Here is a 27,261-nt window from a genome sequence, read left to right as displayed (position 1 = left end):
AATCCTAACACTTTGGACAATAGCCTGGCAGTAGCCTTTTACTAAAGATTTGCTATACTTCTATAAGGCAAAAGTGAAAAAGTTGGAGCGATTAGTTGGGTTGAAAGAATGATTTCTTTTCAAAAGAATGAAAGAGCAGAAGTAAAATTAATCTCTAAGGATAAATTGTTTGGAGCATGAGCAAGCCATTTGATGCAAGTGCTCCTTCATTTGTGGTTTTCTGAATTTGTAATGAGACATTACCCTTAGTCATAGAAAGATAAAAGGAAGGATAAGATTAAACTATAGATCTAAACACTGGAAAATACAAATTTTCCTGGCAAAATGAGGTTAGAAGGAAGACACATACTAATTTGAAGGGATTTTTTTTTTCATTGAGGAAAAGATTTAGAGAAGAACAGAAGAAGGCGGTATCTTATAAAACAATAGAAAGATCATCATGCTTGGGGAAATGAAAATGCTACATGTTTAATACCTCTAAGCTCATAACACAGTGATACTTCACTTATGCAAAATCCACATACGTGGCCCAATCAGCTATATGCAAAAGACCTATAAACAAAGCAGCATAAATGTTATGCACCCAGGCTCTTGGGTTTTATTCATAGAACAGCACCAGAGATCCTTCCAATTTGGCTTATTTACTCTCATTTTATAAATAATTATACCGCATTTAATTTTCAGGATGTTAGAGGACTAAAAGCTAGAAATCAGAGTGAAAAAGGGACTGCCGGTATTCAGACAATAAATGGAAGTGATGGCTGATTTGTCGAAAGCAAGGGAGATGAAAATAATTATAAGAAGTCAATCTGTCTCATAAGCCCTACAGGGCACTCCGAGATAAGGGGTATTCTAACTCCGAATGTGTTTCCATTACTGAAAGATATATTTAATATATATTTACATGTATATCTGTTAAATGAAGTAACATTTATTTGATACCAAGGGTATCACAATATTGTTTCTGATATTTACATTGTTGATCTTTCATGATTAAGAAAACATTAAATTATATATGCATACCCTGTTTAGAAAGAAGGAAAAGTATGTAACCATTAAAAAAAAACACTGTCATCCAAAAAGAAGTGGTTTTTTTTTCTTATTTTTTTTAAGGTTAGAAGCTGTACAGTAAAGTCCTTAGGTTCACACACGCAAAAACGTCAGTTATCCTGAAATACCTCATTTCTGAAGTTTTCGGCTTTTATATCTCATTTGTTCATGAAAAGAGTGGGATGACTTAGATGGCTGTCTAGTGAATCAAAGTTCAAGTAAGTTACATGTCTACACAGAGTGGAGGAGATCTGCTTGTATTCAGGACATAGTTTTGAGAGAAATAGACAGGGATATTTGTGTGTGTGTGTATTCCTATCAATGTTGTTATTTTCTGAAGAAACAGAGACACATTTAAAACTGGCCCAAATGAGCACTGGGTGTTGTATGGAAACCAATTTGACAATAGATTTCATTATATTAAGTAAGTAAATGAATGAATGAATGAATGAATGAATGAATAAATAAATAAATAACAAAAACCAAAAAAACCTGGCCCAACTGTAAAAGGAAGGATGCAGTATCATTAGGGCCTATTTACAAGATCTTCTTCTTTCCTTTTTTTAATATTTATTTATTTTTGAGAGAGAGACAGAGCATGAGTAGGGGAGAGGCAGAGAGGGAGAGAGACACAGAATCCGAAGCAAGCTCCAGACTCTGAGCTGTGAGCACAGACCCTGATGCGGCCTCAAACCCATGAGCCATGATATCATGACCTGAGCCAAAGTCAGACGCTTAACCAACTGAGCCACCCAGGTACCCCCCAAGATTTTCTAATGTAGCCCTCCTTCTAGGCACATGATGGGATTGTACTGCCTCTTTGAGGTTAACCATCAGTCACATTGCTGACGAGATGTGGGGTAGAAATGACATGATTCACTTCTACGTAGAAGCTTTAAAAGCCATTGTATGTGTCTTCCATGTTCCTTTCCTGCTGCTGTGGTGATTGTTGGGATGAAGTCTGCAGTAGCCTGTGTTCCTGAGGGACTAAGATGAACCAAGCCTTGTAGCCAATGCTTAGTGGACATATAGAATAAGAAGCACACTTTTGTTGTGTTAAGCTGCTGAGATTTGGGGGCTATTTGTTACTTAAGCATAACTTAGTCTATCCTAACTGATACAGAATTGACTATAAAAATACAGAGCTGTTCTCCAAACTGACTGTGTTTCAGGACATCCCGTTTAGTTTCCCTGTGGTAGGAATATGACTAGTTCAACAAAAGATGTGTGACCTCTTGAGTCCTCCCCTACTCCAACCCACCATGACCATTACTTAAGCAAGCTTGTGTTTTACATAATTTAGGAAATTCCTGAATCTAGAAAAAATAATGGTTAGCATTTAGTGGCCATTCCATATGTACCAGGCACAGTTCTGAACGCTTACGTGTGAACTCATTTGCTCCTTTAACAATCATGTGACATGTATATTATTGTCATTCTCATTTTACAGATGTGTAAACCGAGGCACAGAGAAGGTACTGAGTAGCTTGCTCATGACATACTTCCAGGAGGGTTAGAGGGAGGATTTGAATAGAGGTGCTGTGGTTCCACAGCCCACATTTTTAACTACTCTGTAGCATTAAATTTTTTGGTTGTTTTTTTTTAAATTTTCCAAGTGTATTTGGCCTATATAGCCAGAAATGTGTTATATACAAGCTTTCAAAAAGTATCCGGGTTGTTTTTACTTTTGCTTTATGAGAGCAGTGTGAAAATGCTATCCTTGAAGAACCAAGTTTAAAACAAGGTATTAACCTTGCAGTGTATTGTGTGAACCATTGTCCTCAGATAACTCTTTTAACCTCTTTCTTTAGATTCTCAGAACTGCCAATAAATGCTGGGTAATCTAGGACAAGTTGGATGACTTCCACCTAGGTTGTTTTGTTGACTATCAGATTTTAACTAAATTAATCTGAGGCCTGTTTTCAGAAATGAAATTCTGTAATAATCTCAAAGTAGAAAATAGATTCCTAACCCCTCTTTCCCTCTGAAAGTCATTGTATTTACCAATCATTTAATTATCAGTGCTTCACAGACCAGTGATCAACACAAAATTAATTCAGTCTTAAAAAGAGTCAACCTGGGAACAAATAAGAATTATAGCAGTTAGACTCAGGGCCCCGTTTCTTGAGATTACTGATGCGTTCTCTCTGTGATGTTATTCATTACTGGAGAGGAATTTCGAATATTTTGCTAGTTGCTAAAAGTTTCCAATGGCTGAGAAATTTTAGGACTTTGCCATTTATATGTTATGTGGATACCACGGATAGGTATTTTATTGCTTCTCCATCCCTAACATAGAGAACTAATAAGGAAAAAGAAAAATAGAAACCCAATAGAAATGGATCTTCACTGTGCTGTGGGGAAAGGCAGAAGGTACTCCTGCAAATGTTCTATATCTGCTAATATACATTGGCCTCATTTAGAAGTGCTAAGTTTTGGGGGCGCCTGGGTGGCGCAGTCGGTTAAGCGTCCGACTTCAGCCAGGTCACGATCTCGCGGTCCGGGAGTTCGAGCCCCGCGTCGGGCTCTGGGCTGATGGCTCGGAGCCTGGAGCCTGTTTCCGATTCTGTGTCTCCCTCTCTCTCTGCCCCTCCCCCGTTCATGCTCTGTCTCTCTCTGTCCCAAAAATAAAATAAATAAACGTTGAAAAAAAAATTTAAAAAAAATAGAAGTGCTAAGTTTTGTTTTTTAAGGTCAAACATAATTTGTGTGTGATTAATGTAATTTATAGCGGGAATTAATTCAGAAGAAAGCATTGAATTCCTTCTAGTATCAAACACATACGAGATGATGCAGGAAAATGAAAAACTATGGCTCTGTTCTCAAGGAATTCACAGTTTAGTGGGAAGACATTCCCACATGTAGATCAATAGTGATGAGTACTCTATGGGGTGCCTGGGTGGCTCAGTCAGTTAAGCATCCGACTTTGGCACAGGTCATGATCTCATGATATATGGGTTCGAGCCCCGTGTCGGGCTCTGTGCTGACAGCTCAGAGCCTGAATCCTGCCTTGGATTCTGTCTCCCTCTCTCCCTCTGCCCCTCCCCTGCTCACACTCTGTTTCTCCCTCTGTCAAAAATGAATAAACATTAAAAAAAAAATTTAATAAAAAAATAGTGATGAGTACTCTAGAACTGTGGTCAGATAAGGTGCCAGGTGGACACACAAGCAGGGCTGGCTTTGTGGGCATGCAACCCTGCAGTTTTGTGACAGAGCCCTGCGCTTAGAAGGGCCTGGCAGTAGGTTTAATACTCTGCTGTTGCCATCTTGGAATTATTAATAATTTTTTAAATGCGATAAAATACATGCAACATAAAGTTTGCCATCTTAACCACTTTTAAGTGTGCAGTTCGGTAACGTTACGTATATTCACACTTTTGTGCGAACATCACTGTCATCCTTCTCTAGAATACTCCTTGTCTTGCAAAACTGAAACTCTCTCCCCATTAAACAACGACTCCTCATTCCTCCCTCCCCACAACCCGGCAACCACCGTTCTACTTTCTACCTCTACAAGTTTTACAACTCTAGGGAGCTCGTATAAATGGAGTCATATAATATTTGTTCTTTTGTGACTGATTTATTTCACTCAGCATAATATCCTCAAGCAAATGTTGTAGTATGCGATGTAGGATGTCCTGCCTTTTTAAGGCTGAATAGTATTCCGTTGGATGTATATACCACATTGTGTTTATCCATTCATCCATCGATGGATATGAGATGCTTCCACCTTTTGGCTATGGTTGACTAATACTACTTTGAGTGTGAGTGCACAGATATCTCTTTGAGACTGAAATTATTGGTAAATTTTGATCAAGGGGACTGTGTTTGCCTTTTTCACTGAGATCCACAATTGACATAGCCAGTCATATGTGGAAGAACTGAATGGGATTGAACTGGAGCTACAAGGAAGTGTTGGGTTGACCAAGCAGAGGCGTGGGACAGGGCTGTATTCAGAGGCAACAGTGTGGACCTGAGCCAGAGGAAGGAGGAGCCAGGTATGCTGAAGGACATTGGGAACACACATCAAAGACAACTGGTGAATCTTTGCTCCAAGATCAGTTTTCAGTCCTGATTAGTTACAGAAGTTGATGATGATATTATTCAGCCTTTTTAGAAGGAAGGAAATCCTGTCACGGCAACAACATGGATGAACCTGGAAGACAATATGCTAAGTGAAATAAGCCAGTCACAAAAGGAAAATACTGTATGATTCCACTTACACCGGGTACTTAGAGTAGTCAAACTCATAGAGACAGAAAATAGAATGGTGGTTGCCAGAGACTGAGGTAGGAGGGAACGGGGAGTTGTTTAATGAGGACAGAGTTTCAGTTTTGCAAGATGAAAAGCATTCTGGAGATTGATGGTGGTGATGGTTGTGCAGAACTGTGAATGTATTTAATGCCACTGAGTTGTATACCTAAAAATGGTTACAATGATAAATTTTTTTGTGTAATCTACCATAATTAATTTTTAAAAAGTTGATGAGTGTTTTCATTTCAGTAGTCCATATGCTATTGGACATTCTTCTGGGCCTACGTGGATGGGGCTGGGACAATTTACTCTTTCAATGGATGTGAAGACTATGGTGAATCCATCTAACTGGTCCTCCGATATTCATATAAAGTTCTGTCTGTTCTTGCAGCTTCTGTAAGAACGCTTCGTTCTGTGTTCACTTCATAGAAGGCAAACGTTTTCTGTTAATATAAAGAGGCTGTTCTTTTATCTATGTTGTTAATTGTAGAAAAGATGAGTGATGGAGTAATCTGTTGGGATCAGAACCTAGATAGCTTTCAGTCCTCTGCTTTCTGAAGATATGGTATTTTAAATACATTAATTTTTATAAGGGGTCATCTTCATTCTTATAGCTAATGCTCATTGTCTACACCCAGCTAATACTCATTATCTAGAACCAAGTAATACTCATTGTCTAGTATGTAAAATAATAAATTATTCCAGATTTTTTTACCCTGAATTTCAGATGGATATGTTTCGTGCCCTCGAGGAAGCTCATTCCCTTATTGTTTATAAGCATTTGCTGGCCTTTAAGTTTGCTCCCTCACCTGGTTTCCATGTGTGTGCATCAATTTATGATTCATTTATCATTTGCTACACATTTGAGTGACTACTATGGGGTAGGCACTGTTCTAGCCACTAAAGATATATCTGTGTACAAAAGAAAAAGAATCCCTGCCTCATAGAGCTTTTATTCAGAACAGAGGTGGACGTTAAACCACGTAAGTGAGTGGCAGAAGGTGAAATGTGCCCTGGAGGAAAAAATTAAAGCAGGGACAGGGGTCTGATTATAAGTTCTTGATATGGTGCTGCAGGCATATGATTTAAAGTGATCCCTCTGCCCATCAGCACTTCAATGTGGAATCTTGCAGCTGTTTATTTTCTTACCGGACCCCTCGCTGACTCCCTACCCTGCAGTCACACCCTTGAGCTGGGACATACCACATGGTCATCATCTCCTTCACTGTGTGGAAAGTTATCTTGAGGTTTCTTTTCATTATTCTCATATCCAGCCCCCTAGCATCTTACATAGTACTCTATATATAATAGTCATGCTAAATACATGTCTGTTATATTTTTAAAATTAGGGAAAGAACATATTCTGTATATTTCCGATGTCCTTATTTTTAGAGCCATCCAGAAATCTAGGTTTACCATTAGATTTTCTTCTCACAGACGTCATCTCACACGTCATCTCAGGTTTTCCACCACCGTATTGTTCAGTACAACCAAGCGTAGCATGATGGGACCTAATCCGTATTTATCACAGAGTATTCTTCTGTCTTTTTAATATCGAAATCACAAAACCAGGTTTAAAGAATACAGAAACTGCCATCTGTTCTTCACAGACAACTGAATGGAAGATAAGCAGCTATGTTACAATAACGCCATCTTGAATTTATAGAGTACCTTTGTGGTGTTAAGCTATTTGCAACATTTCTTGTATTTTATTTAGCAGAGAGAATAAGCAGGTTGCTGTAAGTCAGACAAGTGAAGCGTAGGAACACACAGGCTTTGGAATGACATGCTTTGGAGTGAGACCTAGTTTTGAATAGAGTCGGCGACTTCTGTGTGGCTTTCGGCACCACTCACATCTGAGCTTCAGTTTCCTTATCTGTAAAGTGGGGATAAAATGAGGTGTGTGTGTGTGTGTGTGTGTGTGTGTGTGTAATATAGTTTGCCCCAAGCTTTGCCATTAAGCAGACACTTCATAAATATTAATATCTTTTGGCCTTCTCTTTAGAAATAAGCAATTCTTGATTTACCTGCCTTGCTAGGCTGAGGACTTGCCAAACGACAGAACCATGCCTTATTTATCTTTAGCTCCAGCATAGTTCCTGGGCTGGTAGTTTTTCGGTAAAGCTGCATTTTGGTAGAAAAGTAATGTAAGCTTAACTTTGAAAATATTTTTAATGATGATCTGCCTTATCTCTGGCTCAGTGGTGTTCTCAGCAGGGGCTGCCCTGTCCTCTCTCACTCTCTCTGAGCTGTCCTCTTGAATCTTCTTGTTTTGGAAGAGCCATCAAATGATGGTCCTGTTATACCTAGCACAGCAATGAGTGGAAGAGTCTTGGTGGAGAGGCTTCTCATTGACTCGGATGGATCTATGGCCTACTGGTCCTCATGAATGTCATTGTGCCCTCACAGCACACCGACTTCCTGCCCAGAAAATAAATGGCCCTTTTCTCCCCATTGCTCAGCCTGACAAGTGGCACATTTGGCAGGAGCAGGCTGGACAGAGAGGGTTTTGACGAGGCTGGGTGATGCAATGGTGGTAGGAGGTAGGAAGCTCTAAAGTCATGAGGGTGGGGGATGTCTCCAGTTTGCCCTCCCCTCCACAAGTGCTAGATCTGTACTCAATTTGCACATGTCCCCAGAAACAATGACCTGGAGGAGGTGGGAGCTGTCTTTTCAAATCTCATGTTGTATGAGCTGTGAAAGATGGCATATGATCAAATATTACTAATCAATCATACTGTTCATCCCAAGAAGCTTTCTGATCCATCTCTGTTTTTGGAATGGTCTGCACTCCAATACTTTAGGGAAATGATACCTTAATCTTCCTTGGAAGACACCTGGAAAATGAGATTTCTCAGTTTCCCATAGTCTTCCAATCCCATAGGTCTTCAATCCCATCCAACCCATGAAGCAGCCACATCTCCAAGTGATGAAACTGATATAATGGTGAGCATTATTATGTCCAAGCACTATGGCTCCAAACTCTATGATATGATAGAAAAAACAACAGGGTCATCAGGTTTGGTATTTAAAAAAATCATGATATAGTATAAAGTAAATGTTTAGAAGTTACCTGGAAGGCATTATGTGGAGAGTTGGCTGAGGGTTGAAATAGAAGATGAGCCATCAGTCGGTTAAGCGTCCGACTTCAGCTCAGGTCATGATCTCGCGGTCCGTGAGTTTAAGCTCTGCGTCAGGCTCTGTGCTGACATCTCAGAGCCTGGAACCTGCTTCGGATTCTGTGTCTCCCTCTGTCTCTGCCCCTCCCCTGCTCACAATCTATCTCTTTCAAAAATAAATAAACATTAAAAAAAAAGAAGAAGAAGAAGATGAGCCTTTACTGGTTTTGTTTTGGATTATAGAGGTAAAGCTAATACTAGCCTTGCAGTGTTAAGATGGGCTAGGAAGAACAGAGGCCATGCTTCAAACATGGGAACTTTAGCATGACTCCAACAAAACAGAAGTAAGTCTGTTGATGAAACACATGCTCTGTTTAAAGAAGAGTCCCTTAAGTGAAAGCAGGATTCCACCAATCAGAGACTAGCAGGGCTCAGCTCTAGGTCCCCCCCTTTTTTTTCTAGAATATTCATTCTCTTCTTGAAATCTCTGATGCTCTCACTTCTGAGATGGACAAAGCATTTTCTTGTTCTCTAAATATATTCTTTCCTAAGGAGCAATGGTTTGTGTGTCTCGTGGGAAAAACTATAGTTTGAATTTAATGCTTCCAAAGGATTTAAACAAGGTTTAGTTTCCCTGGAAACCAGGCTCTTGCTGATTGTTGTACACATTTTTCTTATGAGGTCAGTAGCACCTGAATCTCTTGACAGTAAAGGCCACCTTGAAACTCAAAATATGGCTGGTGTTCTAAAGAACATTCTAGTTGTTTAAAAAACCTACACAGTGTATAGCACTGTGAGTGTTCCATCTTAGCTACCATCGCAAGAGAAAGGGGGATGTATGTGCTTGTGCGCATGAGAGCATGTGTGTGTGTGTGTGTGTATGTGGGTGTGTAAGGTGATAGAAAAGAAAATCTGGGATTTATTAAAAGCTAAGGTTTTTAATAAGGTCTGAAGTCACTGAAGGCTGGAACTGGCTACGGTAGTTATCAGTCCACGCTGACATTCCTGTGTTCGGATTACGGGGAGCATTACAGTAGAGTAGCTAATCTTCTGTGGCCAGTGCTGCTTGCCCGTGTTGATAAGTATGATTAACAACTTTAAAAGTCAAATACATTAGCAAATGCCTTATAGCCGCCAGGAATGCTCATGGCCACCCACACTTCACAGCAAAATGAAAAACAAGTTTGGGAGCCTAGGATTCCTGAACCTTTTAGATAAGTATGCCTCCAAGTTTGGTTTTGAAGTTGGCTTCAATCAAATCATGTGGAGTTGTTGTTAGAAAGTAGTCAGATAGGAACCAAAAAGAAAAAAAAAAGAGGAATGTGCTTTTGGTTTGGGAGGTTGTAAAAAGATGACGTTCATTATAGTTTCAGAATCTACTTTAGGCCTGCCTCTTCCCTGAAATTGCAAAATGAACTTTAAAAGAGATACTAGATTTTGGGCGGCGGCGGGGGCGGGGGGCGGGGGGCGGTGTAGAAAATGTGTTGCGTAATCCAATTTTTGATGGGAATCCTAAATAAAAGTCAAAACTCTGGGCTACATACAAATTGGATGAGGCAATGATAGGTGACATAATCTTCAAAACAGTGGAAGAAATTCAGTTCAGTAAGTGCTCAGCCTGGCTTGCTGTGTGACCAGGGGCTTTGTTCCCCCAAACTGGGGCTGCATTGTAGATGTCCATTAGCATCATAATTAAAGCAAGCCTCTGTGCTAAGTGTTACACAAAGGAATTCTGGATTTCTCTGCCCAGAATTAAAGATAACACCATTGAAAATTTAAACCAGTGTAAGATTTGATGTTTACAGTTCAAGGATTAGTAGATAGTGGGGGTGAAAGGAGAATACAAGCATGGAATTAGTAGACAATCCTGAAGAATAGTAGTGCCAGATTCCAAGAGGCAAGTCCATTCTTGCAGAACTGTCATGAACACAGTGCATGAAATTGGCCTCTCCCCAGCAGGTAGTTTATACTTTCTGCCTCACTGTTGACTTTTCTCTGGTCTGTGGCTGCTGAATGCCAAAACTCCACATACCTTCCCTACCACCAGAGATTCAGGGTAGGTTTTGTTCCTTGGTAACAGAAACTACAAGCCAACTAGCTCTCCAGAGCATCAGATTTGTAGGAAAGATGTTGACGTGATGGAGATTTTTTTTTCTTTCATCGCTTATATTAGTTACAACAGTTATTCTTATCCATATGATCTTTCTTCTTTTTTAATGCACGGCTTGTTTTTTGCTGATGAAAAATTTCCCCCTATTTCTCAATCTCTCTCTCTCTCTCTTTCTCTCCCTGTCTCTCTCTCTCTTTAGGTAATGGAAGCCAGAAGTGTGTAGCTTCTGGAATTTTACAAATACTGAAATCGAAATCCCGTATGTACAGTGGAACATCCAGACAGATAAGACAGTGCTGACATTTTGAAGCTGTACATGATGTGGAATTAAGTTCTTATCATTTGAATTCCATGTACAGCTGTCATTACTCATCCGGTGCATTTTGAGGTCCTCATGCTGCAGATCTGCTGTCAGATTTTTCTTATGTAATCTTCTTAGATAAAGAAAGTTTAAAAAAAATCAGGGATCAGGGTCAATAATCCAAGCAGCTGAGCCAATTACCTTGATTTACTTCAAAATTAGAATATATCAGAGGTGGGGGTAGGTTGCCTCAATCTAAAAACATAATGGCTTCACAGAACTCTCCATTTTAAACATCATGTACTAAAAGCAAAGTGAAATTTTGTTAATTTTATGACGAAAGGTACCGTTCTTTTCCAAAAAAAGAAAGGAGTGTAAATGTAGTAGACATTATGTGATAGATTGTGATCCCTATTTAGGAATGTTAAATGCTTGATTTGTGGAGAGTTTGTTTTTAGAGCACAATATAAACATGCGTTTGTTTGGTTTTCGACATTACCTGGAATGTTTGCTACTGAAATTGTGTTGGAGGCATGCATAGTATCCTGAGAACCTGAAAACTACAAGTTGCAACTTGAAAATGGGCTCCATGACACTAGGCACTGTGAGAAGTCACAAAACCCTTATTGTGCATAACTGCATGTGCCTGTACCTGTCTGTGGGACCCCTGCAGACGAGTACATGTCGCTTCTCGCCTATGCTCTCAGTGCATGTGCACCCAAGCAACCTAATATGCAAATCTGGAAATTTGACATTGCCATTGCCGTAAGGAAGACTAACTCAGCAGTAGAAGGTGGTATTTATTTTCTGCTTAAAATGGGGTAGAGAAAAGCCATACTCCAAATACCTGTGTGCATGCTAGAGAGACAGTCACCTGAAACAAGTCAAGAAATTGAATTTTTATTCAATTAATTATTTTTTTTCATTTATGAGTTTGTGTGGTCACTCATTTATCCATCTATTCTACCATATTGCTCAGGATGTAAAACTATTAGAGAGGAACAGCAGGGACAGATCTCTCAGCCTCAGGTGGACAAGTGACTCACCCAGAAAGGCACAAGCATGTTTCTGACTCCATTTTGGAGCTCTGCAACTTTCTTGGTCTGGCCTCCCTGGTATCAGACATTAGATTAATAGTCACTTGGGTTCCATCGGATTAAGCTAGTAGCTTTATCTGTTCAGCTGAAGATCTCCAAGACATATTGTTAAGTAAACAAAATAAGTCTTTGAATAATACACATAATTGGATTCTATTCATATAAAAAGAATTTCCTAATGGGTGTATATGTACATATATGTGTAGACATATACGTGTATGTTTTACGTATATAAGATATGTGTATGTGTATGTTATATACCTATAAAGACCTATGACTATATCTATAAAGTTTGGAAGATAGGCACTAAACTATTACTAGTGATAACCTCTAGAGAGAGAAGCAGAATTAGGAGTTGTAAATAAAAATAGACTTTTGTTTGAATTTTTACAGAGCATTATTTGGTGTAATTAAAATTATTGTAAAGGAAAGTATTTTGAAGGTTGTTTTATTAGTTATTAGAATGTGTTAGATATTCTTTGATTTCTTTGTGAAGATAACAATTTATTAAAAAATGAATGAACCCATCTTACAGGATGGGAACTGTATTTTCATATTTATGAATATATTCACAACATAATATAAATAATATACAGTACCCTTCTGGTGTGTTTTTTCTCTAATTCCTTTTTGCCAAGAGATTGGTGAATTTCTTAGAATCCAATAACTAAAGCAGATATGACCAAAATAAACCTCTTTGTCCTGGGCTCTTTGGTCAAGCAAACTTTGGAATGTTTGCTAATCTTCTTCAATGTCCTATGGGTTCCACGTCTCATGCTGCCTTTATTAGTAAATAAAACGGTCACATTGGTCATGCACAACTGTTAGGTTCTTTTTGCTAAATAATAGTAGCCAAAGAGGAAATTTTGAAGCAAAAGAGGGTCAGCTACTCTCCCAACCTCATAATCAAGTCATATTGATAACCAAACATAGGACCAAATTCTGCCAGATAATACAGACACTTATGAAGCAAACAAAACCCCCACATGTAAATCAATTCACATAACCTGTATGCATGCAAGTCCCAGTGTTTCACTTTTCTTCCAGATGCTTCAACCACAGCCTTACGGAAAGAGTCGAGAGAGGCTTGAGGCAAGCACCCAGATTCCAAATACAGATTCTGTCACCTTTGTAGCCAGCGTCAGACCAGCCAAACTCTCCAGGATATCGTGGCTAAGTGAACGTACAGTGATTACATTGGTCGTGCATAACTCTTAGGTTCTTTTTGGTAAATAATGGTAGCAAAATAAGCAGTTTTAAAGCAAAAGATGATCTACTCTCCCCAGAACCTTTTGACCAATTCATGTTGATAACACGTCTAGGACTATTTTGGGATTTAGACTGGGGCATTGTCACCAGAGACACAGGTAAAGACCTTACTGGATTTTACACTGAAATACTTTTAGCCAGTCCATATTTCTTGAATACCTTGAGACCACCAAGCACACTAGGCGACAGTAACAATTTTCACCAGTTGCAACCTCTTTTTGACGCTCAGAATGCCAACTGGAGATTGTTGACGGAGTGGTGGTGCCAGTGGGGCTTCTATCGGCAGGTCCCGCCGTGCAGCTCCCTCTTTAGAAACCAGCGAGACTATCTCGGACTTGGAATGCTTGGTTAGATGCTAGCAGCATGCTAGAACTGAACCCAAGTGACACACACATAACTCTGCACCATACAGACCCAAGTATTTTAGAGTAAATTACAGACGAGTACTGCAATTAGCTGTTCTTGCAGAGTTCTGTTTCTTGAGTCGCGATTAATCATATTCAGCCCTGTAAGTGTAGTCGTAATCACCTATGCTTTAAAATTCTAACTATGGAATGGTAAGTATTGAATCTTTATGCCAAGCTCCATTCCCAGCAATTTACATGTATTAACCCACTTAATGTTCACAACAAGCCCAAGAGGAATATTATTATTTTCCATTTAACAATGAGGGATCTCAAGCAACTTGCCTAAACTCACTCAGCTTGTACCTGGCAGAGTCCAGATTTGAACCCAGGCATTTGGAACATAAAAGGCAGTTTTTTCACTGCATTAAAGAACCAGTGTACTCTTATCCCGGAAGCCATACTGTTCTCACCAGTCGCAAAATACTACTCTTAATTTGCTCTTGCACAGATTCTGTGCACAAGGCATGTTGTCTACCCGTTGTTACATCTGAACATCTCTTGCCTTGATGTGCAGTGTTCCTCACTGAAGTCCCTGGTTCCTCAGTATGTGTTCCTCTCTCTAGAGCTGACGAGAAACATTGAATTGTCAGGCTTGGCTCTCTGCAAAAAAGAAAAAATCCCCAGGGAGCCCCTTGGACCCTTCCTGTGGGTGCCCTTTCAAACCACAGCTGGCTGTTGTAGACCCCAGGGCTTGCTGCTGAATTTTTGCACCCCTTCTGAGAGGCTGGACTCTATCTTTTTTTTTTTAAGGTGTTTTATCTCTGCAGAGAATGAGCTTCCATATATAAACTTCCAGGGATATAAGCCTGGTTTCTGCTGTCCCAGAGCTAATTAGAAGAAAGGGAACTGGGGGGCCTGAACCATACAGTCTGTAGAATATCACTTAATCTGTTACTTCACCTTTGCCCTACTCTGTAAGGGGTCCCTGAGGTTAGGGCTATACTGTTATTTCCATAAACCATATATGTTGCACCTTTTCCATGTGTTGCGGAGAGGATGGAACCAAGGACTCTCAGATCTAGCTGCCCCTTAGACTGAGCTAGTTCCACTGTATAGAGGTCCAGCTTTTACTTGAATCTTTTACTTGAATCTTGAATCTTCTTGAATCTTCTCTTCATTAGCCCTCCCTATAAGCACTTAGGTTTGCTCTCCTCTCTGCAAAGTCATTACCATTTCTTCACCTGGTTCCGGTTTCTTTCTTTCTTTTTTTATCATCTTATTTTTTTTTTCATCATCACAAGTACACTCTTTAATCCCCATCCCCTGTTTCTCCCATCTCCCCAATCTCCCCTCTGGTAACCATCTGTTTATTTTCTATAGTTAAGAGTCTGTTTCTTGGTTTGTCTCTCTTTTTTTTTTTCCTTTGCTTACTTGTTTTGTTTCTTAAATTCCACATATGAGTGAGATGATATGTATTTGTCTTTCTCTGATGTATTTGATTTAAAATTATACTCTCTAGCTCCATCCATGTTGTTGTAAATGACAAAATGTCATTCTTTTTATGGCTGAATAATATTCCATTATATATAGCATATATACACACACCACATCTTTATCCATTCATCTATCGATGGACACTTGAACTATTTCCATTGTTTGGCTATTGTAAATAATGCTGCAATAAACATATGGGTGCATATACCCCTTTGAATTAGTGTTTTTGTATTTTGAGGTTAAATACGCAGTAGTGTGATTTCTGGATCGTAGGGTAGTTCTACTTCTAATTTTTTGAAGAAACTCCATACTGTTTTCCACAATGGCTACACCAGTTTGCCTTCCCACTGTTAGTGCAAAAGGATTCCTAAAAAGGAATTCACATCCTCACCAATGCCTGTGGTTTCTTGGGTTTGTTTTTTTTTTTAATTTTAGCCCTTCTGATGGGTGTGAGGTGGTATCTCATTGTAGTTCTGGTTTGCATTTCAACATATGAGTCCCAATTATTACTGCTGTGCTTGGTTTGTGAGTTTGCAATGCACTTACACCTGGGCATAGATGTGGCTTTGATGCCTCACTGACTTCTTGTGCTCAGAGTTTCATAAAAATGGGAAGCTTCGGATGTCAGACCATTTGCTTTGCTATCTGGTATAATCCTGAAAAGTATTTTTGTCTCCAACATGAATGGTGTTCCTTTTTCAAGTATTGATTTGCCCAGGCACATTGGGTATTGGGCTTCTGACCATGAAAATGGGCAGGGCTGAATTAGGCAGGTTTTTGGCACCTTGCAAGTTGGTGGTCATGGGCATAGCTGCCACATATATTTGAGTAGGTTGTACACTGCACAAATCTAGGTTGTCCTGATTCTGGGGAACGCAGGTGCCAATGTGGGAGTAGAATCCACATTCTGAGGCCCCCTCCTAGTGCATATTCCACTCCCCAATATTTTTCTTCCTCTGCCATGGTTATACACTGCCATTCTGGTGCCTATTGTCAGTACTCTACAATGGCTTTTCTCGTAGCTGCATATATATTTTAAATGGCTGTACAGTATTTCATTATATGAATATACCATAAATTATAAGTTCCTTATTGGTGGGCATTGTGCAGTTTTCAGTCCTTTGCAATTACAGCTAATGCTGAAATAAAAACTTATACGTGTTCATATATATGTCTGCAAATATCTCCTGGAAAAAATCTTCCGAGTGGCATTTTCTTTAACTCATCTCCCTCGACTCTCATATCTATGCAGTTGCTGCAGCACCCTTCCTTGCCTTACCCTCATCCTCCAAGTTCGAGCTTCATGACCTTTTGCTTACATTATTGCAGTAGTGGGTCAGTCTACCTGCTGTCTCCTTTATAATCCACCCTAAACATGGTTACTAGACCTCGCTGCTCAGATTATGTTACACCTGTGTTCCCAAACCTCCCAGGGCTCATGATTGCTGATTGAACTCAGTATTAAACACCCCCCACCCCTCCCAGCATTCAAGGCCACACCACAATGGGGCTCCAACCCGTCTTTGGAGTCTCATCCCCTGTGATTCGCCAGGTCCCTATGCTTCAGCAGAACCGGATACCTCGCTATTTCCTGAGCTTGCCTTGCCCTAGAGCTCATCGTTTTTACTCTAAGAGTGTCCTTCTCTTTCAGGTGTCCCCCCCACCCCCGTTTTTGCCTGTGCAAAACCTTCGCAAACTTTAATGCTACCACCCTAATCATGTTTTCTGGATTCTCCCACTCCCACCCCCCAACCTAGATGTGATCCTCCCCCCTCAAAGCACAGCTGCACTCTGTCCCCTGCTGGTCTCAGATCCTGTTTTTGATTGTAGTCATTTGTGCTGCTAGAAACCAGTGGTAGCTGGAGAGCTGGAAGCATGTATCCTGTGGTGTGTTTAGTGGAAGGCCTTCTATAAGTATGGCATTAAAAGTATATTTATTAGATTAGATCTTCACAATTGGTAAATTCACTTACCCCAAATGGGCCTAGCCCTTCAGCTATAATTCAGAGATTATACACCTGAAGCCATTAATATGAAAGTAGATTACCTTTCCGGTGTACTTAGTCAAAATACAGAAGAAACCCATTGGCGGTGAGGTGGCAGGCAGGGTGGGAACAGGAGCCCATCTCTTCTGCCTTCCCTTTTCCTGGGGTCCACTGCCACCCTTACAAAGAGCACATGGAGTAGGATCCTGCTAGACTTGGAAGGCTGACTTCTTGCCAGCCACAGCAAGCAAGGACTTGCATCCCCATTTAGGAGGAATTTACCCTAACAATCCAAGCACTTGCATTAAGGGGATGTTTACAAACATCCTGGTTTTTGACTCATACTCATTGTCAGCAGGATGACATTCTCCGGAGAGGAAGTGGGAGGCAGGGGAGTCACGGGGGGGGGGGGGGGGGGGGGGGGAGTGTAGAAAGCTGGATCAGATCAGGGATCCCTGAACAAAATCTCTTCTCCTTTCAGTGACCCAGAAAGTCTCTTTGCCTACTGATCCCAATCTTGCATTTGAAGACACTGGAAGGGCACATAGGAAGTCTCCACCTTCAAGTACTGATTATCCACTTTCAAGCTCAGGCTTCTCATAATAATCTCTACTCCCTCCCTTAGAGGGAGCACCTCTCACCTAGTTCAAGTTCTCATTCACTTATTCAACAAATGCCAATTGTGTATGTCCCTGCCCTTAAGGGGCTTATGGACTAAAAGCAGATGACAGTTCCATATTCTTTTGTGAGGATATGGAAAGAGAGCCAAGGTTTCAGACTTTTACTACTCAACCCCCCTCTGACCTGTGCTTCCTGCATATTCTCTCTTATCGAAGAGTTCAGATATTCAAAGTCTGAGTTGCTATTGTCCTCAGCATGTACTTTATACCCTGCGCATTATTCCCGGAATCCTTTTATCTCTAGTGCTCTTTATCACAGGCTAGTATTTATTTTGGTACCATCCTTTGCCAGATTAAATATTTATACTCATTTAATATTCTCTCTGTTGTTGAAAAGAACAATACAAACGTTGAATAATAACAACATAGTACTTTATTGTCTTAATTTAATCTTGCAATCACCTGTGAGGTCTCCAGGGCTTACTCTATGCCTTTCCTGTTCAAGGACGCTGTCCGAGGACCTGAACCCAGGCCTTCTGATTCTGGATTCCAGCACAGCCTTCAAATCCTTATTTTTGTAACATGTAACCTATTTGCTCTAAAAATGTTCAGCTCCTCTACCCGATAAAGTTTGATTACTATTGCCTGCAGAATATGTCACTTGGAAAATATACCCTCTGTCCTACTGATTTACAGAGCAGACTAGTTTACACATTCAGCTCTTCTATTTTACGTGGTAGAACTCTCAGCTAGACCCAAAAATGCATCTCATATATTCTCTTGATTCATGTAGTTCATTGGTGGTATAAATATTAGCAAATCCTGTTGCTTAAGATGTAATGTCACCTGGGGGTGCCTGGGTGGCTCAGTTAAGCTCAGTTAAGCTTCTGCCTTCAGCTCAGATTATGGATCTCACAGCTTGTGGTGGTTTGTGAGTTCGAGCCCTGCGTCAGGCTCTGTGCTGACAGCTCAGAGCCTGGATCCTGCTTCGGATTTTGTGTCTCCCTCTCTCTCTGCCCCTCCCTCATTGGCTCTCTCTCTCTCTCTCAAAAATAAATAAGCATTAAAAAATTTTTTTTTTAAAGATGTCATCTGAATATGCATGATGACCTGTGTTTTAGGATAGAAATTATTTGTAATGTACTATTTTGGCATTTTCTCCTTGGAATCACTTTTCACAGTTTTAATATGTTAAATATTATTCCATCATGGATGGGTGTCGGGGGGCAAGGTATAGTGAGTGTGTGGGGGGCAGGTTCATTCATGGGCATCTTCTTTTGAGTCTCTTTAAGCAAGGAAAAAGATAAACCTGTTTTAACAACGCTTCCTCTTGGCCTAGGAAGTTTTTAAAATGGGATTTGTTACATAATATACATGCTTGGCGTTGGTGTGGGGGGGCAGCTAGGAGAAGATGGTCCCCTTGGTTTGTGACAGACTGGCAGCTTTTCCCCTCTAGTATATGCCATAGCTGCAGAGCCAGATTTAAAAGAGAGGATTTATAGGAAATCCAGCTGTGAGTTTTCGTTTTTTCTCTTAGAGCTGGAGGCGGGGCCAAAACCAACCTCAAACCAGGCACACCATTGATCAGGCTAGAATGATGTGGAACAGGCTCACAGACAACAGCTAAGCACAGAGGAAATATTAGCTGGCAGAGATAACGAAGAGGAAACACTCAGTGACAGAGGCACCATCTGTCAGTTTCGGAGGAGCAGTTTTCAAGAAAACAGAAAATGAAATGAAGAAGACAGTGGTTTTGTTTCAAAGGTACAGCACAGCCTAAGGACATTTTTGAACAAAGTAAGTTTGTATTCCATAGGAAAGGAGGCGGGGGTGGGTAAGACAACAGTTACTGCCTATTTGCACTGTGACTTTTGTGACGGATATATAAAGTTTTCTTTGTGGTGTATTTGATATTTAGAAGGACATTCTTTTAACAAGAACTGGATTTAAAATTTAAAGCAGTGCCTCTCATTTTGATTATTCACTTGAAAAACATTTGAAAGTTACTATAAGATTTGGTTTACTTCTATTTAACCTCAGAGATTTGTTTTTATGTCGGTTATACCATAGATACTGACACAGGACTTTCTTTTTCTTAATTTTTTGAAGTATGAGCAAAATTATTTGTATCTTTCCCCAAAGGCAAGTTAGTGAGAAAAGTGCCCATGTCTCAGATTTAAGAGGCTAGCAGAAAATGTTATCTCTTGGATGTTTAATTCCATGGGGTCGGCTAAGTAAATAGCCATGAGTGTGACCTAGACTTCTGTGCGCCTTCCACATCACCTTACTGTGTTCACATCGTTTTTAAAGGAAGCTGCTTCTGGATCTTTTAGTTTGTCTTTCTCAAAAAGCCTTCTACCCTTTTCCAGAACATACGCTGCCATACCAAACAACCCTGTTACTTAGGCTTACTACATTTTTAAACATTTTTGGAGCCCCTCTGTTGGAAAAAGGTAGTTCTCCTTCGTTCTACACAGGCAGGAGGGGACTTTTATGCGTCAGCCTTAGCAGGCTGTCTAGTCCAAACCAGAAGGAGAAGCACTGGCTGTAAACTCGCAAAAGCAGAAACCACTCAGTGTGATGGCCCAATATGGATGTCAGAACTTTGTAGCATGTGTGGGAACATGGCTGCAGTCCAATGTCTGGAATCATTTATCTTCTGGTAGAGCCTAGAAGACAACTGTTGTATGCATGTTACAGAAATCCCCGCTGATTGATTTCATTTACATAGAGCAAGCGCAGTGACTGATGGTGGGGACAACTGCGAGTGGGGGAGAAGTATTGATCTATTTCTGCTTTTGCTGAAATTCTCGTCTCATTAGTGTTCTTGGCACCTTTGAATGAGACTGTGCCGCCACGGACAACCATATGGTTTCTGGGGGGCCCTTTCCACACGCTTCGTAATAAGTGCCACATTTATGCCTTTTCTTATTGAGGAAGTCATAAACGGAAGGTTGAGTGTTTTGTCTCACTGTCTTTTCTGAGCGTAACCTGTTTCCCATAGTCTAGGTTTGAAGAATGGGAGGAAAAAAGTATTCAGGAGCAGGGTTCTTGACACGGACTCAGCGCAGCATGCGCGGTCCTTCAGACATGCACGGGATACTCTGCAAAATTCTGGCACACGCTCCTCTTGATGTCGAAACTCGTGTCTGCATGTGAGGCTGTCAGATTTGCCAGTATACTCTGTGTGAGCTAAACTCACATGTGCTAACATATGCTGACATCCGACAGGGTCGCATCCAGACCTGTTTGCCGAATGTGTGAAAGATATTTGCCCATTTCTGACAGTGCCCGTGTGAGATCTCGTGAAGACGTTTTTAACTCATGGCAGGGACCAAGATAACAGTCAAAAGCCTTGGGTTTCAGCCACCCTCCCCCCCTTATGCTACCTAACGTGGCGACCTTGAGGACGATCACTAACCTTTTAATAAATCTGTTTTGCTGCTTAAAATGCCTCCTCGAGACATTTCAAATGCCAGTAAGATATTTACAATGTGTCTTGTATTTGTGTCATTTATGAAGTTGCCTTCATTTTCTTAGACAGAACTACACTACACTGAAAAAGCTGAAAAACTCTGGGTCACTAAGAACAAAATTCTGTAGTCTCATATAATAGTACTTTTGTTTGCAGAAGCCTGCTCTTGAAGGTACTTGCACTGGCCTTTTGTCTCTATGTGAAATTATTCTTTGATTCTCTCACCACAATTCCGGCATTGTGGAATACCAGTAATTTCCTCCAACAGGTTGAAGTTTTAGCAGTTGGGTTCAAATTGGAGCAATACTACTTTGATTTAGTATAGTTAAATATATATACAATTTTTTCAACTCCCAATATAAGGAAAATGGAAGATAGTGCAAATTCGGGTACCTAATATTTTCTTACATTTGATATATCCATATATGTCATATTTAAATAAATACATACATGCATAGGTATGCTTAGCTTCATATGATATATATATATATACATACATATAAATGTATGTGTATATATATGAGAGAGAATTTCCCTCACGTATTCCAATAAAAGCAACAGTGTATAAAATATTGAAAGTAAAAGGTAGGAGCCACTAGTGTATTTTCATTTTACATGATAAACATGATAGCCATTTAGTAGAGTGCAAAGGATGTGGGAAGTCAGAAGTCAGACCTGTCAATATCAGCTACCATGACCACCATGCTCCAAACAAAACCATCCCATGGGCACCGTCTACTGAATTGTGAAGCACGGCTGCCCTGTGAGCCATCCCACTCAGCTGTGTGACCGACCTTGGGCCAGTCACTTAATCCTGCTGACTCCTAGTTCCTCTGAGGCAACATGGGTGAGAATGTATACCTTATCCCATTAAGTTGTTGTTAAGGGCAAATGACACAATAATATATATGATAACGCTTTGAAAACTTTAAAGTCACTAATTGCTTCCTGGAATATTCCTATTTTCCCTTTCTTTAAAATCCTGCCTGTCATTCAAAGGCTTCTCTTGACCCTTTTCTGATCTCCTCAAGGGTGTGTTTTTTCCCTCTATGTTTGAAGCCCTAGAGCTTGTTATGGAAATAACTAACGAGCTTGCCAGTCACGTCCCACCCCTACCCTCAGGTTGACCTACTATTCTGTGTGCTTTCGCATCTCCACAGTCTGCTCATTTCTGTCCCTGGGCTCTTCTAAATGTTTTCTCCATATTTTTTATCAGTCTCTTCATCCTCCAAAGCTACCTAGTATATGTAGTATATAGACCCATTTAGAATGGGAACCTGAGACTCCAATGACAGAAGGCACTATATGTAAATAAATGGTTAACCTACATAGTCATATGTGAGTCCTACTAATTACACTTAGCTAACTAAAAATCAAAACTATCAATCAACACTGTCGGTTCAGAAAGATCCTTGATATATCTATGGCTAGATATGTTTTAAAAAGAAAATCTAAGCATCTTTCTGAAAAGCAGTTTGGCAGTATTTATCAAGACCTTCTGATCCAGTAATCCCCCTTCTAGGAAATTATCCTAAAGTAGTGGTAAACAAAACAAAATAATGTAGACAAAGCTTTCTGAACAAGAGGTTTAACATGATATTATTCATAAATATTATGAAAAATGGCAAATTAACCAGCATTATTTTAATAATCTGAATAAAATTCTTAACAATCCAAAGGTTTCTGATCAATTACTAATCACTAATTACAGTGACCTAAGGGCTGCCATTTTTAGATACTTTACGTAGAACCAAGGGCATATTTAGAGCAATCAAGTTTAGCAACTTCATACCAGCCTTCTAAATTTCTTCTCTCCCTTTTTTATTTTTTTATTTTTATTTTTTTTAGAGAGAGAGCTCGAGAGGGGGAGGGGACAGAGGGAGAAAGAGAGAATCTTAAGCGAGCTCCACACTGAGTGTAGGCTCAGTGGATGCGGGTCTCGATCCCATGACTCTGGGATCATACCTGAGCCGAAACCAAGAGTCAGATGCTCAACTGACTGAGCCACCCAGGCGCCCCTGCTCTCCCTTTTTGAAATTTAGAAAACATTAAACATAGGGTAACCTTCGAGGCCAAAATTTGAAAACTCTGAGGGAACAAAAATTTAGCATCAGGAGGGACCCAAGAGGACTGTTTTACCCGTTTGCATTAAAAAATAGACTATCGCAGAGAAATGGAAATCTAACTGGTTTAGCTTTTCTCTTTAATTGAGGTTAAAAACAGTTAAAAAGGGGAAACTTGAGTCTACTTGTTAAATGACTCTGAAGAAAACTATGTAAATTGTGGAAGCTTTTTATAATCCCTTATTTAATCTCTTTTTGCATGGAATCACTGGAGGAGGTAAAGCCATTTTATCATAATAGTTTCTGCAAGTTATGTCAGGATAAACCACAGGAATACTGGAACCGATCTATCATATCAGGGTTGTGTGGTTATTGAACACTGAACTGAGTTAGAAGCTCCACTCTGTTTTACAGCTTCAGTGATAAATGGAGCCTCAGCCCCCGAGAGATACTATCCATCACCTGCTTCTTTGTTCAAGAGGGGAGGTTTTCTTTTTTCAGTCCTTGGAATAATATTCCGAATGCATCCCCACTAAAGGTGCCACTTCCTGAAGCTCTCAGTAAAGAGCCTGGGGCAAAAGACTACTGGTGAGCCAGAACGTTTCCTCAGAACCCCTGCCCACCCTGTCTTAAAAGGGTAGAGGAACAGGTGCCTTCTTTAAAGACCTTTCTAAATGGTCCTGTTTGGGATGCTGCCGAGTAAGTGATATAAGTCCCTTGCCTCAAAAAAGGTCACTGTTTTTATGGTGAAGGGATGCCAGGTTCAAAAATGAATACAAACCCAGTAATGAATAGACAATTCAACATGTCCCCACATGGGCTGCAGCCAAGCCAGCATGCAGTGTCAGTGCATCAGGCTGTGGGTAGAGGGAGCAGGAGAAAGTGGAGTCCTGAGGGGTTTATCCCACAGAAAACCTAAGGCTTCATAATCAGGAAAGCTCCTTGAAGTGGCCTGTTCTCACGAGGCTGTGGAAGCCTGAGGCGACATGTCTCCATGGGGCTGGTGCCTTAGCTTACTACACCTTGCCAGTGGCTTCCACCCACAGAAATAGACAGCACAGGGGTAAGGTTGGCCGGTTATGTAGCTTAAGCTGAGCCCAGCTGATGATCTGAGCTAGAAGTAGACGAGAGAGCAAGCTGCTAGCTGAAGGAGGACTCAGAATCCACCAGCCCAGGTAGCCCTACAGGATACCAAGCAAGAGGGTAAGGGCCATCAGCATACCAGAGGGGAGGAGGCTCGAGAGGAGCACGCCTTACCCTTCAGCCTCTGCAGAGGGCCCTTGCAGGAGACCTGTGTATTCTGCAGTCAGCAAAGGGTGGGAGGACCCTATCTGAATAAACTCGCTCTCTACTGTCTCAGCAAGGATTGTGCTATAAAAGCTTCTTGGAATTATTGGTTCTCTACTTTCCACAAGAAAACAATGATTTTGTACAATCTCCTAAGAACTGCTGTTCTTTCCATACGTGCTTATTATCCTGCATACTGGACCACGTGTACTGGGCCTGGCCAGTGACTAGTTGTGTACATTATGGGGACAGGCCTGCGGAGGAGAAACCAGCAAGCAGACGAGATACAGTTTCTTAACCCTTATGTAACACGGAGGCATCCTGACTGGTGTTCTTGAGGCCTTGCGAGAACTTGAATAAAACCACAAAATGGTTAAACAACAATAGCAAGTGCTCAGTTTAAATAAAGCAGTTTATTTTTAGCTGAGGATCAAACTCCAAATTAAGTGACTTCTCTGTGCCAGGCATTACAGCAGAGAAATAAGATATCTGTATCTTTAGAGTTTATTACTGAAGGCTCCAATTTCATGTTTGTTTAAGCTACAATTTTATTTTTCTTTTCGGTCTCACTGACGTTCATTTATTTGGTATTGGTGTATTCCTTCTACAAAGGATCTAAATGCTTATCTTAGGACAATTCCCTCGTCACAAAATCCACAGCTATACTGATATCATATATTTCATTTCAACAAACTTTTATCAGTCATTTACTGTGTCCAAGGAACCGCAAAAAGGAGCAGGGATTCCCCATTCAGAGGATGTTATGTTATTCAGGGATGTTATGGTCCCATCTCGGGGGCAGGTACAGACACAGTTCAAGGGAGAGTAACTTCTATACTGGTTAAAGGCATGAGGCGATGCACTGGGAACACATGCTTAAAATGTAATTCAGAGAATGAGGCAGCTTCATGGATGATATGCCATTTGAACAGAGCCTGGAAATATCCATAGATTTCAGTAGAGGGCAAAGTAGAGAATGGATATTCCAAGACAAAAGGATATGTGTCTAAAAACAAAAAGTATTTAAAGCGTGCAGTGTGTTCAAGAATAAGTGAATGGTTCCCCAGTGTGACTAGACCTTAGGATGTATGGAGAAATGGCTGCATTGGGAAATGGGGGTGTAAAGGGAGATTGGGGGCGCATCTCTGAAGGCTTTCAGATGTCATTTCATAAATCGCACATAGCTACTGACAATTTGGGAGGAGACTAGTGATTGAGGCTGAATATTTTGGTAGAAGGGTGGATTGGGGAGGAAGCAATGATACCATTTATAGGTCCACTGCAATAATCCATCCATCCACCTGTCCATCTATTCATTCAACAAATATTGATTGGACACCGACTGAGCACCAGGCCCAATTTTAGGTAGTAGAGAAACATCAGTAAGCAAAACAGGAAAACAAAGTTTCCTGCCCTCAGGGAGCTTGTGGTGTTCTAGTGGGGAAGACAGACAATGAGCAACATAAATAAATAAACGGTGTTTATTTTAGTGACAATGAATGAAGACAATGAATGAAACTGGGAAGGGTGGTGTGAGTGAGGGGTTTAACTTTGTGAAAAGGGACCCAGGGAAGGCTTCCTGGAGAAGGGACTTGAGTGAGGACTTGAAGTGAATGAGGGGTCCTGGATGTCTGAGGCAAGAGCGTATCCAACAGGAGAAGCAGAAGACGCAGAGGCTCTGCTGTAGGGTGAGCCTGGGGTGCTCACGAGTTAGCTGTCCAGTTTCGGCAGGGTTGTGCAGAATGAGGAGAGACAGCAGCTGCTTCGGTGAAAGCATCCGTCTCTGACTGGTGGGTTTGGTGAATGAGTGAGTCAGAGATGACTTGGGGTGTTTTACATTGAGTGACCTAGATGGATATATATCGTGTTAAAACAGCTTTTGTAGGGGGGTCTTGATCTCATCAAAGAAAGAGGTGAAGTCAGCTAAGAGTGAGTAGGTAGCCTAGGATTAGGGCTGGGAATTGAAACCAGGGACAGCCTTACTGGGCATGAGTAGAAGGACTGATGAACGGTGTTTGTAGCTTAACAGTGGCCTTGTGTATTCAACAAACGTATTAGCACTTGCTGTGTAAGGAACACTGTGCTGAACGCTGACCATGCAGAACTGGAGTATGCTCACCAACGGAGAAGAAAGAGAAGGTTAGTAAGTAGTTAAAATCTGTTCCTTTATCAGACCGGAGAATGAGATAGCATAAATATGTAACTTCTCCAGAACAAGCCCAGTTGTGATACAGACACATTTTAGTGGGCTGATTCTTAAGAGGTCCATTTAAAAAACAAAAAAACAAAAACCTTTCTCTCTCCTTTTCTATAGAGTTGAGTGCATTAGGACCTAATAGCTGTGTTCTTCAATAATTAGCCCTGCCTAAATCTATCTGTAGGACTGAGTTTCCAAGCAGTGTGCTCCTAGGTGCCTCTCTGGGATGTGGGTGTACTCTCAAAGGGTTTATAGGTCTGCTAAAGATACTCAGCTCCTCAGCCATTGGGCTGGCTGAACAGGGCCTGGGACAGCCAGAGGCCTTGTCTGATGACCTTGGGTTTCCAGCAGCATGGTTGTTTACCCTAGTACAAATGTGATACAGGCCACGCTGTGAAAATGGTTGCCAAGCATCTGTCAGACATGGTCCTATGGTACGCCCACTCTGTACTCATGGTCCCCAGCACAGTGGCCCCATGTGTCTGCGAATGTATGGTCCTATCGGTAACATGATCTTGAGCGATACTTTCAATGGATTTATTTGCATTTTGTAAGTTATATACATGGTCCACTATCATTTACTGTCTCAAGTC

General features: G+C 40.8%; 1 protein-coding gene across 9 annotated transcripts in view; it reads left to right on the top strand.

The window, feature by feature from the left end:
• STARD13 (StAR related lipid transfer domain containing 13) overlaps positions 1–27,261 on the top strand; it is a 537,950-nt gene that overhangs the window by 417,104 nt on the left and 93,585 nt on the right. Inside the window, exon 1 of one of the 9 annotated variants that reach the window (XM_053214233.1) lies at positions 19,188–19,443. The exons of the other annotated variants lie outside the window; for them this stretch is intronic. The gene's annotated coding sequence lies outside the window, so the exon portion shown is untranslated. Of the gene's footprint in view, positions 1–19,187; positions 19,444–27,261 lie in introns of those variants that run through there. 9 annotated transcript variants of the gene reach the window in all.

This window comes from Acinonyx jubatus, chromosome A1 (assembly GCF_027475565.1).
Source record: "Acinonyx jubatus isolate Ajub_Pintada_27869175 chromosome A1, VMU_Ajub_asm_v1.0, whole genome shotgun sequence".
NCBI lineage: Eukaryota > Metazoa > Chordata > Mammalia > Carnivora > Felidae > Acinonyx > Acinonyx jubatus.
The sequence above is the reverse complement of the archived record's forward strand: the minus strand, read 5'-3'. Positions and strand labels throughout refer to the sequence as shown.